Genomic DNA, 6,450 nt, shown 5'->3' on the forward strand with positions numbered 1-6,450 from the left:
CGGCAGCGAGTGGCACCCACCCGCCTCCTCGCGCAGACTCCCCAGATGGATGAATAAGTGACGCCTTGCTCAATATTAACCCCCACACCCCACCCCTTCCCTTCCTCCCCCGTGGGTCTGCCGAATATGAATACGACGGCGGCGGCGGCGCGTCAATCGTCATTCATTATGGCAGGGACGCACGGCGACACTGGAAAACCCAAAGGTGGGCACCTCCAGAAAGTCCAGGGATGGTAGGAAGCAGGGCGCCGAGCGGTCGACCACTCAGATTTTTGGATAACCGGGAATATTTTTGGATGTCTAGAATATTCCAAAATCATTCCGAAATATTCTAGATATTCCATGGTTGTCGCGAAAAAAATAATACAGAGAACGGCACGCGAAAGGTATTTCGAGACTGAAGACCTCTCTCCGGCAGAAGCTGACGACGCGGAAGACCCCGGAAGAGAGATCGAATAACAACCAAATCAAGCGGCCCACCACGGGGGGAAGGGAGTTTTGTTTCCAGGCGAGGAACGCCCGCGAGGCTCCGGGTAGGCAACCCCCTGCGCACCACCGCGACGCCGAGGCCTACCTCCCGGGCTGAGGTCGCCGCCGCCGCCGCCGCCTCCGCGCGCGGTTTGTCGCAGGTCAGTTCCCCCGCGGCACCAAACTCTTTGTGTCGACAAGTAGTTGGCTACAAGGATGCGTCTCGGCCGCGGGTTCGGCCCGGCTCGGCTGGGCTCGGCCGCGCTCGGCTCGGCCCCGCGTGGTGGTCGGGCCTGGCCAACTTTTAATCGAGTCATATTGCGGCTTGCAAAACTTGGACGCAACAACTTGAGCACCGCTGTGGCGGCTTGCGAGCGGCCCCCTGCTCCGCTGCGCCGCTCCCCGCGGTGGTGTCGCGCCCCGCGCGCCGCGCAGAGACAGCCGACACTTAAAACAAGCATCCCGCCAGGCCGGGCCGTGGTGAAGGCAACAGAGACTAGTTTAGCGCGATGAACCCTGAGCGGGATTGCGCGACCGACACTTTGGGGGGGGGGGGGGCAATATCGCAGTCGGGAAACGCATACACAACACTAAAACCCTTACATGCAATTTGTTGTGCATAGAAATGCAGAAGTTTATTCAGCCATACACACACAACAAGTGTGACACACAAAGGAAAAAGTGCACTATGGCAAGTACACACTGTGTGTGTGTGTGTGTGCAGTCAAGTACACACTTAAAGGTGTGTGTGTGTGAGTGAGCTTACAAGTACGCACTTCTTGCTTTTTTTTTTTTTTTGGTACCAAGTACTCTTGTTGCATTCGCAGAGTTTATGCACAATTCTTAGCAGACGATACGTAGTTTCATCATAGTTTGTACCGTCCGAAAGTTGAAAGTTAGAGAGTAATTCAGAAGTTTGAAGTTAAAAGTTTTTTGCGTATCGAGATACAAATCTAATGGTATGTAATATGTAGGGATTGTACTGTGTCATGCACATGCAAATACAAACTTGAGGGAGATAGTCGGCATACCGCATGGCTCCAGAAAATCTATGCCTTGTTAGAGTAGAAGTTAGAGGCAGGATTTCGCCGGACATTGTCAAAAATCGTGACAGAAAAGAAAAAAGGAGGGGAAAGTTCGCTGAAGTTGAAGTTCACCGACATGGTGTCGACATTGTCGATAGCACCATCGAAGCTCGACGTTGAGCCCATTTTCCGCACGAAGTTCCGCCATGTGCATGCCGTGGGCGCGAAGCACCTGCTGGAGATGCGTCCCAACAAGTGGTTCCAAACAAAGTAATTGCTCACCTTACGCCTTCCTCGCTGCTCGCACGCCGAGGTCCGGGCCGGGGGCTTATCTGCGTTACAACACACGACTTAATTAGTGCTGGGAGAAGGAGAGAGAGAGAGAAGGGGACGGAGGCACAGCTGCCTGCACGGGACAAGTCCATTTCCCAGGGCCCCGCCCCGCCCCACCCCGCCCCGCCGCGCCGCGCCTAGCGTGCGCTGATAGGCAACACCCAAAACCTTATCTTCACCACCTCCAACACCCCACCACCACATTAGAATTTTTTTTCTTATTTTATTTTTACATTACTAAAAGCAACTGAATTGTATTGCTTCATTTAGGAAAGCCCCCTTCCCGTTTGCATGCTGGCATATGCAAGTAAGTAGAGCAGTAGGTAAATGTGAGGGGAAAACTTACAAAAAAAGTAAAAAAAATCAGCAATTTTTTTTCTTTTGAAAAAGGGAAAAAATTTACTTGTTCAACTTTCAAACTTTTAAAGAAGTTAAGGTATTTTGGAAGAGCCAGTCCAGATGGTATTTACCAACCTAACACAGCAGCAAAACTTGCAAATCAACCATTGGGTGGGCTCATACCTACAGACTCTTCAGTTCTACTTTAAATTCTCTAAAAGTGAAGGTATAGTGGCATCATTTCCACAATTCAAAGAACACAGAAATTCAAAGTAGTTCTATTTTAAGTATATAAAATAACATTTTAACATTTAAATTTAATTTAAGTTCAGTTTGCAGTTTTGGTATGTTGGGTACGTTTCTATTGATTACTACAGACAAATACCAACAGATGTGCATACTTTCAAAACCCTGTGGAAGTTTAATGCATGGTTTAGACTGGCTACGATTGCCATTTGTTGAACACATTCAAGTTGGAAATCAGAGGCCTTGAAAGTCCACTAGAACATATCCAACAAATGACAATCTCAGCCAGTCTAAACCCTGAGTAATAGTTGTAGTACGCCAGACTTATTGTAAACAAATAGTTGCCAGAAAACAAACATTTTCATGTCAACATTTTTTATGATATATTTGGTCTAGTAAAGCAAGTAAAGCCTGAATTCAGGCTGTGTACCAGGTAATGTGATTGGCTGAATCACTGAAGCCAACATCAAGATGGGTTTACTATAATCAGATTACAATCAGATAATAAAAAGGATTTTTTTGGATAGGCTGGCTTCAGCAAACCAAATCTACTATTACTGTACATCCAATGCTAAATAATGACCAAATTGCTACCTTTTGCTCCAAAAAAATTGTTGTTTTCAAAGAAACTGCAGCTACAGTGGCTGTTGTACAACAACATGATTTTGTAATTAGTTAACTGTTAATTTATAACATTACATTATGAGGTGTAAAAATGAGATCACTCCTTAATATCCTGGCAGTTTTCTTGAATCATTTGACTACTCTAGCGTCTATCAATAAAACTTAACAACACCTTATATTTGCTATAGGTCACCTATAACAAAAGGCCTTATTAGAATGTGTTAACTAGGTAGCTCTAAATATAGACACACACAGCAAGGAGTAAACTTTCAAGCAGCAGAACAGTCTCCAAATAAAAGGTTTTACCAGTGCAGTTTACCGTTCAGAACGCGCAATTATATTGCAGTGTTTGGACTGGCATCGATTGACAAATGTTGTATATGTTCCAGTGGGTATTCGAGGCTTCTGATTGGCTGATTTCCAATTGGAATGTATCAAACAAATGACATTCGATGACAGTATAAGCCCAGCAATTTGAAACAAATTAGTAGTTAAAGTGTACTGTAACCTAAGGACTTGTGAGATTGATTGAGATAAAAGTTTTCAACCAATCATGAGTATCACACAAATAAATTGAGTAAAAGATCTATACTTTTTTTGTTTGAGACATCTTGGGAAATAGAACAAATGGTGCGAAAGGCTTTTTAACAGGTGGGCACTTACCACAAAAAGGCAAAGCTGGCAGGTTATGTAACAGTGAAGTTCACACACAAATCCTTTTGATCCTCGCACCGCGCAAAGCTTTTCAGATGAGACACGAAAGTAAAACTATTCCTCCTTTCTTCTGTACGTTAAGGAGAAGTTGGTATCGTTATCGAAACATAAATACGACTTTGTTCCAAAACAACTCAATAGCAAAGTTCAACCTTCTTTCAGAATCAACGACTATAACGGAAACTGATGAGAAAACGAAAAAGAACAACACAACTGAGTTGTGTTTTAAAGCGGAAACAGAAACTGAAGCAAACTGAAGTTATGTGTGGTCAACTATTATTTACAGAAGCAGTAACAGACTACTTTTAGTTTTCCTTGAATTTTTGACATTAGTGTGAAAAAAATCTAACACTTTTCATGTTTTTTTGTGGTTATTTAATTGTTTAGATACATAACAAATCTTTGTGAAACATAGGGAAGGATTGAACTTTTATCATTGGTGGTGTTGTTTTTTTCTGGGTTGGCACCACTCTCGTCAGTCGTTCGTGTATCCGTTTCGGACGATAATGCTCGTTTAGCATTTCGGAGTGTTTTTAATTTTTTATTAATGGATAAGTGTTTGTTTCTAACTGATTATTAAGAAGACGGAGTTTAAAATCGTCATTGGTCGAATATTTGAGTCTTTGTTATTTTCCTCATCAAGAACTGGAGCCTCATGTCTTCGTCAAGGTAACCTGTCTCTCGACCGGCACGACTAGGCACGACCGCTGAGTGGGTTCGATTCGAACTCTCAATCTTTCAATCGTATCGTAACGAATCAGTACGAATCCATCCCTCCTCCTCTCTCATCACTATCGATTGATTCTTAGCTATTTTTAGCGATACGATTGGGAATTCGGACGTACACTTAACATTGTTGTAATGGAGTAGTCCTGTCTCATGTTCATACAAACTGCAAAAACTACTGGGAAAACGCTTCCTTTTGGTGTCAAACTTTGTCATGCTGCATGTGTTCATGCTGTTCAGCCTTTAAAATTTCTCTATCAACACGGTATATTTTTTTGTTCCATTCCTTCAGGCTGCTCCAGTTGTGGATTTACTATCTCATAGTCTTTTGTAGTTCTTTCCTCTGTGTTTTACTATTTTTCCTCTCTCAAGTAACACTTTTTAAAATGTCAATAGATAAATTGTTTCTAAAATGTTTGTGTGGCGGTCAGTGAATGACAGCAATGACAACACAATGAACGTAGTGAAGCAACAGTACGTCGTCTTACTCATTGTGAGTACTGAAACATACGCCCTAAGATGTGATAGGCAACATAATGGGTATCGAGCCAAATTAAACTTTGGCATCTCTGATCAAAGTGACCTGATTAAAAAATTGTGTCTTGCTGGTGCAGGAATACAAATTTGTGAGCAGCCTCAGGGAGCTAAACACAAAGCTTTGTGTATTAGGGTCCAGCTAGACCTGATAGAGGGAAAGAGCCCCGTGATTGGAAATTCCCTTCTGCATTCTCCTGACAAACATACGTACTAATCGAAATGGATGTCTGATTTCAAATCAGAGCTGCACCAATAATGCGTGCCGGTAAAGCTAAAATGCAGAAGAATGTATGGAACAAGAAAACGGAAGTCACCATGTTAAAGCATCTTGATTTCCGTTCTCTTCTTTGCATTCTTCTGCATTTGAGCCTTGCGATATGCTTTATTAGTACTCAAATGTGTGGTGGAATCAGTGAAACTAATAAATTTAATAAAAAATAGTTGAAGATAGCCAAATTATTATTCTTTTCGGTTTCTCTTGCTGGCTCGCTGTTGACTGTGTTCCGAGGCTGCTGACACGCAAAGCGACGACGCCAAAGCCTTGCACCTTTGCGGCGCCGCGACGCCCCGGCGGTAATGGGAGAGGCGGAGGAGGAAAGGGGGGGGGGGGTGCACGCCAGCCACAAAGCCGGGCCGGGCGCAGACGGGCGCTGCAGACCATTTCCCCTAAAACTGCGTCTCGGACCCTATCGCCAACCTGGATCTCATCGACACACCAAAGCCCTCGCCACGCCGCGCAGCGGCAGAGGCGGGGCCGAGCCTCGACTACACTCCCATTTTCATTTTTATTTTTTAGATTTCTAAACAAATTGCGATTTTGTGATTTTTCTCATTTTTGGGGGGGCTGGCCTCTGTGTCCTGTTGTATTGGCTGTTATGCCAGTGCATTTCATGGTTTTCTTTGTGTGCGTGCGTTTAATTTCACGTTGGGAAGAAATATAATACTGGGATGCCGTTGCCATACTTGATTTGCTGAAATGTTATTATTATTTGTTTGCATCTCAAGAATTATTTCGTAGCTGGACGCCGCCATCTCTCCCTCTTGGTTTTTTTCCCCTCTTCCTTTTAATTTGTGCCCAGCTGTGCTGCTAATCACGCCAGGGGAAGTCAACAAAAACATTCCCCCACCCCCTCCCGCGCGACCGGGTGTTGGTCGGCTCGGCGGCGGAGCTGCGGGGCTCCCAGAGAACCAGAAAATTAATAAGGCTTTCATATTATTCGACTTCTCCCCGTCTGGCTGGAGCGAAGCTAGAAGGAAAGCGGCCGAAAGAAATAGGGGGGGGGCAAAAACAATTGACCGTAGAGAACGTTGTCCTTGTTCGGTTCGTAATGTCCCTGGACCACACCGTGCAGTGTGGATGGTCATTCCCTCCCATCTACTTATTGCCATGCTGCTCTCATGGGTGGGCCACACCGTGCAGTTGGTCCTCCCCCCCCCC

General features: G+C 44.7%; 3 protein-coding genes across 5 annotated transcripts in view; 2 read left to right on the plus strand and 1 right to left on the minus strand.

The window, feature by feature from the left end:
- Positions 1-3,999, minus strand: part of LOC113215021 (gastrula zinc finger protein XlCGF17.1-like) — a 36,480-nt gene extending 32,481 nt beyond the window's left edge. Inside the window, exons 1-2 of one of the 3 annotated variants that reach the window (XM_052271374.1) lie at positions 3,699-3,992; positions 1,776-1,825 (exon numbers count right to left, since the gene is read on the minus strand). The gene's annotated coding sequence lies outside the window, so the exon portion shown is untranslated. Of the gene's footprint in view, positions 1-1,775; positions 1,826-3,698 lie in introns of all 3 variants that reach the window. The other 2 variants (XM_052271373.1, XM_052271372.1) reach the window with 2 other exon arrangements.
- Positions 1-6,450, plus strand: part of LOC113212586 (zinc finger protein Xfin-like) — a 103,827-nt gene that overhangs the window by 26,103 nt on the left and 71,274 nt on the right. The gene's annotated exons all lie outside the window — the stretch shown is intronic.
- The window catches only part of LOC113218292 (uncharacterized), a gene marked incomplete at its 3' end in the record, with an annotated part of 273,427 nt that continues 271,206 nt past the window's right edge, over positions 4,230-6,450 (plus strand). The window contains exon 1 of the mRNA XM_052271370.1: positions 4,230-4,418. The remainder of the gene's footprint in view (positions 4,419-6,450) is intronic.

The sequence above is a fragment of the Frankliniella occidentalis genome, unplaced genomic scaffold (assembly GCF_000697945.3).
Source record: "Frankliniella occidentalis isolate FOCC.00 unplaced genomic scaffold, Focc_3.1 Scaffold159, whole genome shotgun sequence".
In the NCBI taxonomy this organism is placed as follows: Eukaryota; Metazoa; Arthropoda; class Insecta; order Thysanoptera; family Thripidae; genus Frankliniella; species Frankliniella occidentalis.